The sequence below is a fragment of the Cherax quadricarinatus genome, chromosome 23 (genome assembly GCF_038502225.1).
Source record: "Cherax quadricarinatus isolate ZL_2023a chromosome 23, ASM3850222v1, whole genome shotgun sequence".
Lineage (NCBI taxonomy): Eukaryota > Metazoa > Arthropoda > Malacostraca > Decapoda > Parastacidae > Cherax > Cherax quadricarinatus.
In genome coordinates, this window is record NC_091314.1 from 9,408,800 (window position 1) to 9,420,729 (window position 11,930).

At 40.6% G+C, this 11,930-nt stretch overlaps 1 protein-coding gene across 1 annotated transcript in view; it reads right to left on the bottom strand.

The window, feature by feature from the left end:
- Positions 1–11,428, bottom strand: part of LOC128685792 (beta-hexosaminidase subunit beta) — a 90,384-nt gene extending 78,956 nt beyond the window's left edge. The window contains exon 1 of the mRNA XM_053772450.2: positions 11,144–11,428. The gene's annotated coding sequence lies outside the window, so the exon portion shown is untranslated. The remainder of the gene's footprint in view (positions 1–11,143) is intronic.
- Between the last annotated feature and the right edge of the window lie 502 nt (positions 11,429–11,930).

Consider the following 11,930-nt stretch of genomic DNA (forward strand, 5'->3'; position numbering starts at 1 on the left):
TACTACAACTACTGATGAAATTAAGACACATGTGCGGCGTCTGGTTGTCTTTGTTGTGGACGTTTCGCCATCCAGTGGCTGGCTGGATGGCGAAACGTCTACGATGGGGATGCCCGGGTGTTGTGCATGTGTCTTAATTTCATCTTGTCGGTATTATATACAATTCTTGTACTACTACTACTACTACTACTACTACTACTACTACTACTACTACCACCTCCACCTCTTCCTGCCTATATATAGCCGTCCTGCTCCACCTCTGTTAGTGTGACTTTGTCAATGGTCCAAGTCGGACCGAAACGTCGTCGTAAGCTTCTCTCTTTTATGTGCGGGTTATTTGTGTATCGTTCCAGTCACGGTATTGTGCCTTTTTGTTATTTAAGAGGTTTGGTTGTTCAGACCGAACATCAGAATAGGAAAGAAATGTGATCTCTGTGACTGACTGTGGAATGAGATTAGTGCCAAATGGCGTCGTTTGAGTATTTCAGAAACACTGATCTAATGGGATTTTCACGTATAACAATCTCTAAATGTTGTGAAAAGTACAAAACACTCAGCGAGCAGCAGTTCTATGGGCGAAAACGCCTTGTTAATGATAGAGATCATAGGAGTACAGCCAGATTGGTTCAGGCTGACAGGAGGATGACAGTAATTCGAATAACCACGCGTTGCAGTATTGATATGCAGAGGAGCATCTCTGAATGCGCAACACGTCGAGCCCTGAAGTGGATTGGTTACAGCAGCGGAATACCACACCGGATTCCATTCCTGTCAGCCAAGAACAGGAAACCAAGACTACAACAGGCATAGGCTCACCAAATCTGGATAGTTAAAGACTGGAAAAAGTCACTTGGTCTAACGAATCGTGATTTCTGCTGCGACGTGTAGATGGTAGGGTCAGACTTCGGCAAAAACAACTTGAATCCATGGATCCATCCTGCCTTATGTCTGTAGTTCAGGCTGTTGGTAGTAGTGTAACAGAGTGGGAATGTTTTCCTGGCATACATTAGGCCCCATAATACTAACTGAGTATCACTGCAATGCCACAGCCTACCTGAGTATTGTTGCTGACTATGTGTATCCCTTTATACCACAGTCTACAAATCTTCCAGCAGGATAACGCGCCATGTCGCAAAGCAAATACCATCTCAAGTTCATTCCTCGAACATGATGAGTGTACTCCAATGGATTAAGCAGTCACCAGATCTCTTACCAATAGAGCACCTTTGGGATGTAATGGAAAGGGAGATTCGTAGCATGAATATGCAGCGAATAATTCTGCAGCAAATGCGTGATGCTATTATGGCATCATGGACCAGAATTTCTAAGGAATGTTTCCAGCACCTGGTTAAATCCATGCCACCAAGAATTCAAGCCCTACTTAATAACAGAAGGATGTAACTAAGTGGCCATTGAGTATACATTACACACACACACACATATATATATATATATATATATATATATATATATATATATATATATATATATATATATATATATATATATATGGAATAGAATGAAATTAGTTCTGAGCTTACCACAGTCATGTAGGTGCTCGCATCAGGAAACATGCCTAGTGTTACTAGGTACCTGATGTTTGTATGTTTGTAGCACTATGGTTCAGTGGTTAGAGCTTCGTGGATTTTGTCTGGCTTTCCACGAGGCGGGCTAAAATAACAAGGGTTCGATCTCCGGCTAGTCGCAGTATTGTTATATATATACCTGGAGGTTATTCCGGGGATCAACGCCCCCGCGGCCCGGTCCATGACCAGGCCTCCCGATGGATCAGGGCCTGATCAACTAGGCTGTTACTGCTGGCCGCACGCAGTCCAACGTACGAGCCACAGCCCGGCTGATCCGGCACTGACTTTAAGTATCTGTCCAGCTCTCTCTTGAAGGCAGCCAGAGGTTTATTGGCAATTCCCCTAATGCTTGATGGGAGACTGTTGAAGAGTCTTGGGCCCCGGACACTTATGGTGTTTTCCCTTAGTGTACCAATGGCGCCCCTACTTTTAATTGGGGGCATTTTGCATCGCCTGCCCAGTCTTTTACTTTCGTAGGGAGTGATTTCTGTGTGCAGATTTGGGACCATTCCTTCCAGGATTTTCCAAGTGTAGATTATGATATATCTCTCCCTCCTGCGTTCCAACGAGTACAAGTCAAGTGCTTCCAAGCGTTCCCAGTAGTTAAGGTGCTTGACAGAACTTATACGTGCAGTAAAGAATCTCTGTACACTCTAGATCTGCGATTTCACCTGCTTTGAATGGAGATGTTAATGTACAGCAGTATTCCAGCCTAGAGAGAACAAGTGATTTGAAAAGGATCATCATGGGCTTGGCATCTCTCGTTTTGAACGTTCTCATTATCCATCCTATCATTTTCTTTGCACGTGCGATCGTGGCACTGTTGTGATCCTTGAAAGTGAGATCCTCAGACATTACTACTCCCAGGTCCCTTACATTATTTTTCCGCTCTATTGTATAGCCAGAGTCTGTAGTATACTCTGTTCTAGTTATTATCTCCTCCAGTTTTCCATAACGGAGCAGTTGGAATTTGTCCTCAATGAACTTCATATTGTTTACCGTTGCCTACTGGAAAACTCTGTTTATATCTTCGTGGAGGTTAACCGCGTCCTCAGCAGATGACAGCCTCATGCAGATCCTAGTATCATCCGCAAAGGATGATACGGTGCTGTGATGTATATCTCTGTCTATGTCTGAAATGAGGATGAGGAATAAGATGGGGGCGAGTACTGTGCCTTGTGGAACAGAGCTCTTCACTATGGCAGCCTCCGATTTAACTCTGTTGACCATTACTCTTTGTGTTCGATATGTTAGGAAGTTGAAGATCCATCTCCCCACTTTCCCAGTTATTCCTTTAGCACGTATTTTATGGGCTATTACGCCATGATCGCATTTGTCAAATGCTTTTGCCAAGTCTGTGTATATTACATCTGCATTCTGATTTTCTTCCAGTGCATCCAAGGCCATATCATAGTGATCCAGTAGTTGTGAGAGGCAGGAGCGACCTGCCCTGAACCCATGTTGCCCTGGATTGTGCAGATTTTGGGAATCCAGGTGATTTGCAATCCTGCTTCTTAGCACTCTTTCAAAGATTTTTATGATGTGGGACGTCAGAGCTATTGGTCTATAGTTCTTAGCTGATGCTTTGCTGTCACCTTTATGGAGTGGGGCTATATCCGTTGTTTTAAGTGACTGTGGAATTTCACCCATGTCCAAGCTCCTCCTCCATAGACTTAGGGCACGCGAGAGGGGTTTCTTGCAGTTCTTAATGAAAACAGAGTTCCAAGAGTCTGGGCCCGGGGCTGAGTGCATGGGCATGTTGTCAATGGTTTTTTCGAAATCTATCGGAGTTAGGGTAATGTCGGAAATCTGGCATACATTTATGGAGTTTTGAGGCTCATTCATGAAGAAATCATTTGGGTCGTCGATCCTCAGACTGATTAGTGGTTCACTAAACACAGAGTCGTACTGGGATTTCAATATTTCACTCATTTCCTTTTTGTCGTCTGTGTAAGTCCCATCCTGTCTGAGTAAGGGCCCGATACTAGATGTGGTACTTGCCTTGTTTTTGGCATATGAAAAGAAATATTTTGAATTTCTTTGAATTTCACTAATAGCTTTATTCTTTCACAGTGGTTGTTTTGCATATATATATATATATATATATATATATATATATATATATATATATATATATATATATATATATATATATATATATATATATATATATATATATATATATATGATAACTTTCACTTGACGCACTTCTCTTCTTGTTACTCTCTATATGATCATGTCTTGCATTTCCTGGCTACAATTGCTATAGTTAACTACGTATGAACAAAACTTTGTCTATCTCTAATTATAAAGGTTCTTTTGTTTCTTGAGTGTTTTTGTCAATCTATGTCGGTTAGATTTTTTTTTTAGATTTTGCCACCGAAGTGGCTAGTTTATTGTGCACCCTATATCCATCCTGTGGACGGTAGCGCAGGAGCATATATATATATGGATACACAAAAGGCCCAGGAACTAGGCCCCAAAAGGGTTAACAGAAGTATATTTTGATTTATATTTACGGTTCACTTATCTGTTACAAGAAAATTTAGAAAATTTGTTTAGTATATCTGGTATCTTCTTTTCATTAATAAGATATCTTGACATGTCACACAGGTTATTATACTGTCTATCACAGTTTCTAATGCAGTTAAGCATCAGCGTTGAAAATTTAAAAGTCAATCAGAAAAGGAATTCACAAGTTATCACGTGGAATCTAATACTAAGAAGAGTAGCAGTTTTGCACTTACACTGCCCTAAACCAATTCAAACCTTCCGCTAAGATAAAATAGCTTAGCAAGTTTAAACCCAGTCAAAACACTCATTCTCTTGCTATCGCACGGAATTCCATATCCCTATTTGCTTACTGTAAGTGGCAAATTAGCATTTATACAAGTCTATAAGAAGTAAAGCCTCTTCCTCTGAGCAAAATGCACCAACATCTTAAAAATGAAGCTACGCCATTCTCTAGTTATCACATGGAAAAATTCAGTTTCTTAATATAACTTGTAAATGGGCACCTCGCAGTCCAGAATCAATCTAAAATTTTTCGAATTACGATACACCAGCATTTAGGGTTTGAAGCCGATCAAAAGAGCCATTCTCTATTACAGAGAAGCCAACTTTTTAATAAAATTGGTGAATTAAATGTCACTTCCTAGTAACAATATGAACTCTGTAAAGTAAAAGGACACAAGTGCAACTAATGTGACTTCTATTGTGGCAACGTTTCGCTCTCCAGGAGCTTTATCAAGCCATTAATGGCTTGATAAAGCTCCTGGAGAGCGAAACGTTGCCACAATAAAATGTCACATTAGTTGCACTTGTGTCCTTTTACTTTACATATTGTCGGTAATTCTACCAACTTTATTACAATATGAACTCTAATATGAACAAAACTCACCAATGATACAAGTCTGAAGCTGATAAGAACCTGACGCTATAATATTCTTTCACGAGATGTATCAGCCATTAAGTATTAAAGTCGTTCAACTGAAATTCTCCAAGGTACTTCACGAAAAAAAAATTACGACATTATAAAGGTACCTACACACTGCAATAACAAAGTGAGCTTTCTTCTAAGTAAGATACACCACTGTTGAAAGTTTGAAGCGGATCACATGAAGCTTTCTCAAGTTTTTGCACCGAAACCAAAATCTGAGATGACTCTATAAAATTGATGAAAGGGCATCTGCCCATTTCGATAGTTCCAAAAACCTTTTCCGTAGTTATAGTCCACAAATGTTGAAACTGAAGCTTCACTGGATGAGTCATTTTCGTCAGCCTCTTCAAGGTTCCCCTATTAGATGTTTGTGCAGTAATGTCTTGGGAAGGTTACAGCCGAAGTGAAATAACTGATGGTTGCCCGTCGTGTGGTGTAATGGTCGTCATCCGGATGTCCACAAACTTTCGACATAGCTGGAGTATACCTGGAAAGGGTTTCGGGGGCCCGGTCCATGACCAGGCCTCGCGGTAGATCAGGGCCTGACCAACTAGGCTGTTACTGCTGGCCGCACACAAACCGACGTACGAACCACAGCCCGACTGGTCAGGTATTGACTTTAGGTGACTGTATATACATTATTCCTCTTCTGATTCCTCTTTGCCCTAAAAGCTGACTCGCAGCACGGCCGCGTACTGAAGGCCTTTGCAAGTACTTGGCTTCATGTTAATTCTTCATCGGCATTGTAGTCAAATGTTACCTCCAGGATATCAACTCCCATTACTGCGTAGTAAGATTTCTTCCAGCCATTCTTACATCAGCTTTTTCTTGGTTTCTCGTCTTCTGTCTTTCTCGGTCTCTCTTCTTCTCCCTTTCCACTTCTCTCATGGTCTATTTATCTCGTTCCGTCTCTTCATCGTTTTCATTTAGGTCCGTCTCAAATCCAACGTACCCAACATTCTCTACTGGACTCTCTACCTTATATATACTCACGTACTGTTTACCCAGGTAAATCTGTTTGTGATAAAGCCCACTGTGTGGACGAAACGTAATCAGTAAAGGACTGCATTATGCTACATTTGTGTTTAGTTTTTCATATTTTTCATCCAGTCTTTATCTGTTTCGTTTAGCTTCTGTATCTCTTTCGTTCTGCCTATGGATATATCTTTCGTTAACTCTCCGTTTCTCTTTCATTCCGTCTTTTTTTTTTTTGCCATTAGTTCGTATAATCTCATGGTTTCGACTGGTTTCTTTCTCTCTGACTGTCTCTTTCTTTTCTATTTATATTTTTTCTACTTAACTGTCTACTTTCTCTTTCTCTGTCTCTTTCCTGTTTTATCTATTTATCTTTCGTTCTTTCCGTATTGATGTCAGGTCAGTGTGTCAGCCTGCCATCATAGTGACTGTACGAGTGTCATTAAGGCCACAATTTCCATATACGTACATTATTATCACTATTATCAAAATTACCTTAATTTAAACAAGATATTCAAGTTTCAGAGAATACCAAGGTATTAAGTAATCAATGTATACAGAGCTATACATCTCATTCTATATGCAGCTCTACTCTCACAGCTTATAGAAAATTATGCACTTCTCAGTGGATATACAAAACTATACTTCTCATTGTGTATATATTAGTTGTAAAACTAGTTAATTAGCTTGTCAGTCTCAATGCGGACGGGGTATCGAGCCTCCATCACTTCTGCTGAATGACCCACGAGGGTTTAGCTCTTCCCAAAACGTACACTAGGTGTATGTAGCTTTGATATCATGCAGAAAGAACAAAAAGGCACAATACCGTGACTGGAACAATACACAAGTAACCCGCATATAAAGAGGAGCTTAAGACGACGTTTCGCTCCGACCGAAACGTCGTAGTAAGCTCCTCTCTCCTATGTGCTAGCTATTTGTGTGTTGTTTTTTATATCATGCGCCACACAAGAAGTTATCCATCGAAAGATTGCGGACCAACACACTGCATTGGTCAAGCGTTCAACACAGTGTTAACTCTTAGTGATTGATTTTTATTCTTATGCTGCATGTATGTCGTGGTCTGTATACCCTAAGATCCCAGCGGCTAGTACCCAAATACTCTGGTATCGTAGTACATGTATGTCGTGGTCTGTATACCAAGATCCCAGCGGCTAGTACCCAAATACTCTGGTATCGTAGTACATGTATGTCGTGGTTTGTATACCCTAAGATCCCAGCGGCTAGTACCCAAATACTCTGGTATCGTAGTACATGTATGTCGTGGTCTGTATACCCTAAGATCCCAGCGGCTAGTACCCAAATACTCTGGTATCGTAGTACATGTTTGTCGTGGTCTGTATACCCTAAGAATCCAGCGGCTAGTACCCAAATACACTGGTATCGTAGTACATGTATGTCGTGGTCTGTATACCCTAAGATCCCAGCGGCTAGTACCCAAATACTCTGGTATCGTAGTACATGTATGTCGTGGTCTGTATACCCTAAGATCCCAGCGGCTAGTACCCAAATACACTGGTATCGTAGTACATGTATGCCGTGGTCTGTACACCGCAAGACCCCAGCACCCACGTAGAGGGGTCTTGTGGTACATGTGGTGTCCTGTACGCCCTAAGACCCCAGCACCTACACAGAGGGGTCTTATGATACATATATGCCATGGAATGTGTACCCAAAGACCCCATTCAGACTGACTTTAAACTTTCAAGGCTGGTGTATCTTAGTGAGCTGGGTTAAGCCCTGGCACTTTCCCCCTTCCCCTCGAGAAGCTCCTCTCACAAACCCAGTCTTTATTACATCTTCCATGCTCAACCCCTAAGGGTGTTTTCCTGTACACAGGCCGTATCTCAGTGGAAAGTTCGAAATGGCTGAAGGTTGGCTATATGCCAATTTGCCATTTTTACTGAAGAAATTGGGATAGTTTCGATGCAATAAGTTGTAAATGTCTTTTCCGACTGACTTCGGGTATCTAATTACAATGGAAACTTATGGAATACAATGCACCATTCCTCTTGCGTACAATAAGGTAGAGCGGGCTCGACTTATGGGATACAAGGATGCCTTTCTTGGATCCCACTGCAACCGCAACACATCTAGTTTATTCATGGGAAGCGCTAAACCTGTAAGGGTCATACAGCACCTGGAGAGTGAGGTCATCAAGTCTGAGGCAAGGAAGTGAAGGATAGCTCGAATTCCTTGGATCAAGAGCACTTCAAGAAACAAACCTCGAAGAGATATGGGCTCAGTCCGTATAAACTACAGTAAAACGAAGGCGCCTCACAACACAGCTAACGTAGCTTCGGCAAGAATGCTGTGTACACTTTAACATGTTGTTTTGAGTGAGCTTGGGCAGGTCTGAGTCAGTGGAGGACAGTCTGAATGCATGAGCTAGGCCAAAAAAAAAAAAAGAAAAAAAAAAAGCCAGTTTTCAGAACCGAAGGACACTAATTCAGTCATGGTCAACTTGAGCCTTATAAGAAAGTCTCTGTACAACTGCTTACCTACCAGATACTAGGCACCTGGGTGTTAGCCGACTGTTTTGGCAGTATTCTGGATTGTGGAAGTATACCCAACTAGTTTTTAAAATGAGCTGATGTGGAATAATAGTTGTTATCCCGTAAATTCAACAGCGTTAAAAAATTGAACTCTGAAGTGCTGAAGAGATACTAGAAGAAATTCGAGAAACTTCTTCCAAATCTGCATAACATCTTATAAGAACACCAGGAAAAGATGATAGCGCAAAATAGTCCCAACAAAAACGAAATATACCAATAAGTATAAAGAACCCAAGTCTTTTAAGAAGACATTACCAGTAATGTAATATCATGGGAATAGTGAAGATTGACCGCTGCTTCATAAATTTTGATAGCCTCACAATTATCAACCTACTGCATTCACTCAGTGGGGGGCAAACAATGTCTTTCAGAACTCCGGCTTCAAAATATTGCATATATAGGCTCAGTACAAGTTTTGGTAAAGAAACTATTGAAGTTAAATTTAATCTACATTGTACATTTTAACTAATTCAACGATTACGGAGACCTGCATGATTAAATTTAGGCCGTTCTTTAGTACAAGTTGTGACTCACATGAAATCTGGTAATCAAGGCAATAACATTTAAGGAAACAAGTTTAATTACAGTAATGGTATATAATATCAACAAGCTGATGAATAAGACATGTGTAACACCAGGTTATTTTTATTTACCAAGGCCGACTTTTCAAGAATGAGGGGGGTCTAAAGGCCTATCAAGGTAGAGTGACTGGTCACCTCAAATCAACTCTCCACGTCTTCTACCCGTTTGCAGCATTTCTCTGTAGACTTGATAAAAGCCACTTGTTAGCTAAACATCATACGCTGACTCTACCACACATTGTATTTCAACTGACCTAGCGATTATATAACCCTCGTGCAGCATATTTCTTACCAACAACACGAGGGTGACTGAGACTGCTTGTCACCTACCTACCTGGAGTGAGTTGCACACCAAATCACTGAAATAGGGACGAAATGTAAACCTATGTATATATGGAAACGTCTTGATGTAAATATCTCTATAGTAATATCTTTTGTCACCAAATTTATACGAAAAACAATGTATTAAACTTTGTCACTAAATTTATACGAAAGTTTACTAAGTGAATAAAGAGAATATAATTAACCACAACTTTACCATGCACATATAAGATACACGATGATAATTAGTTTTAAAATATCTATAAGATCATATTAATTTTACCTATAAACACAACAGAAGTGTGTAGTACACGTGGCTAAGGAACATTGTTGTAATACTAAGGAATGGTATGTATTATTAATATATCCTTCAAGCTGAGTCGCATCAGTGCGTATTAATAAATGTTCACTTACTGCTGAACACTGCTGCACATGTTCAACAATCACCAGTTTATAACTTCGCTGAGGAATACACTCAAATGAACACTTACTTTGAAGTTATGAAAACTGTGTTTGAGAGCTACTATCATTATTACACTATCATTAAATAAGAAATGGTACAGCCGTCTATCATATAATGCTACGGTATAATAATAATAATAGTGGTATTATTATTAATTATTATATTAACAGAAAACGCCAAATTCGTTAATTATTCAGCTTGGAAAGTTAAAGTAGCTGAAGTAAGCAAGTCACGTGTGGGAGCTGAGCTACGCGACGCCATGCAGGTGAGACACAAAAAACACCAATACAGTATTTACACTTGCCGTTAGTGAAGGCCGATGCCATTTGACTGAGACAGTGAAGCTAATGTCAATTGATTTACTATACAGAAGTTGGAGTAACTGTAATTATGTGTACAGAATTATATGAAGTTGTCTTAGATTGTGATGTCTGTAGCTTTTAAATTGGCTGTGAGGATAATAAGGTTTAACTTGCTGATATCTTTACACAATGATGTTCCTAAGTATTAGCATCGACTTCCTGCACAGTTGTTCACCATCACTACATAATACAGAATTTTAATTGGTTTTAGTTATAAGACAAACAAGAAAAAAGATCCCGTAGCAATCTTCATCACACGATCATTTTACTATCTTATTACCCAGCACGAAGTCACCTGACTCTGGTTCATCCAATAAAACAGCAAAACTTTAGCATTACAAATAAGCTTGGCCTTGGTTAAATATGCAGTGATGTACAGTACATCCTAAGTATAAATTTTGTCAGCAGAATTATTCTCACGTTGCATTCTTCAGACTTGACTAAAATAATCCAATAGAAAATTTTCTTGCAAGTTTTTAATCCAGTTGCCAAAAATCTTTGCTAATTGTCTCAACTTCGTCTTTGTAAATGGCTCTGTAACCTGTCTACAGAACGTAGACACCCACTTCCTGAATCCAGTACGTACCCCTGGTCCAATCTTTCGACTGATTCGTAAATGTTAGATTCAGTATGCATAATAATGCTATAAAATAAAGAAAATGCCCTCTTTTCTTACTGAAGGACCTTGAAATACCGGGCGGAATCGGTGGTTCGCCCCAGACTGCTGGGTAAGTCTTGCTGCCAGCACACCTCCGGGGCATGCCAATACCTGGTCGTCTCTGCTTCCTCAACACACGCCACCACCTTTTACCCTTTAACCACAATTAATGTTTATATACATACCTTTGGTCTTCGCTGACGATGTCTCAATAAGCCTCTTTCCACACTCAACTTTCGTAAACAAGCTCTCCTATCACTGCGCTTGCCAGAGCTGCATCCACTTTGTTTTGTCACTCAGTTTACTAGTCTTTATGGCTATCCTAATAAACGAAAAACATGGACTCGCAGATCCCTGGTGAGAGCGTAAATGTAGGTTTGAGTAGGTTACAAGGAGGAGGTGCTGGGATTGCCAATATTGTAGGTAGACCTGCTCAGCACACACCGACACACTGTCAACCCCACTGCTGGCTCGCCCCGAATGCCGCTCCTCACAACCTCTCCCAGTTTTTATAAACATCCCTCCATGCACACCGCATTACTGCAATGCTCCTTCTTAATCTATTCTTCGTTTCCGGCGAAAATTGCTATTCAAGAGGGCAACGTCCTGTAGCACAGTACGGGTTCCGAATAAGTTTTCAGAGAATGTTACTAAGATAGCCAGGAAAATCCTGTTAGTTTACGATCCAGGCTAGTCCAGCAACTCGTCCCCTACCCTCCATCCCCCATCCTCCTGCCCTCTATCCCCATCACAAAACCCACCCACTACCACCACCACAGGTAACCAGTCAGCTTCCTCAACACAAACACCCAATGATGCAACGCTTTGCAGACCTGTTTGGTGTGCATGACAGGAAGAGGATTAGTGGGATCATACAGGGATGCAGGACCAGGCTGATATCCTATGCATAGGATGGGGAGGGGCATCAGAACGATACAGGAAGCAGATTTAAGAGAGCTCAACACAATACAG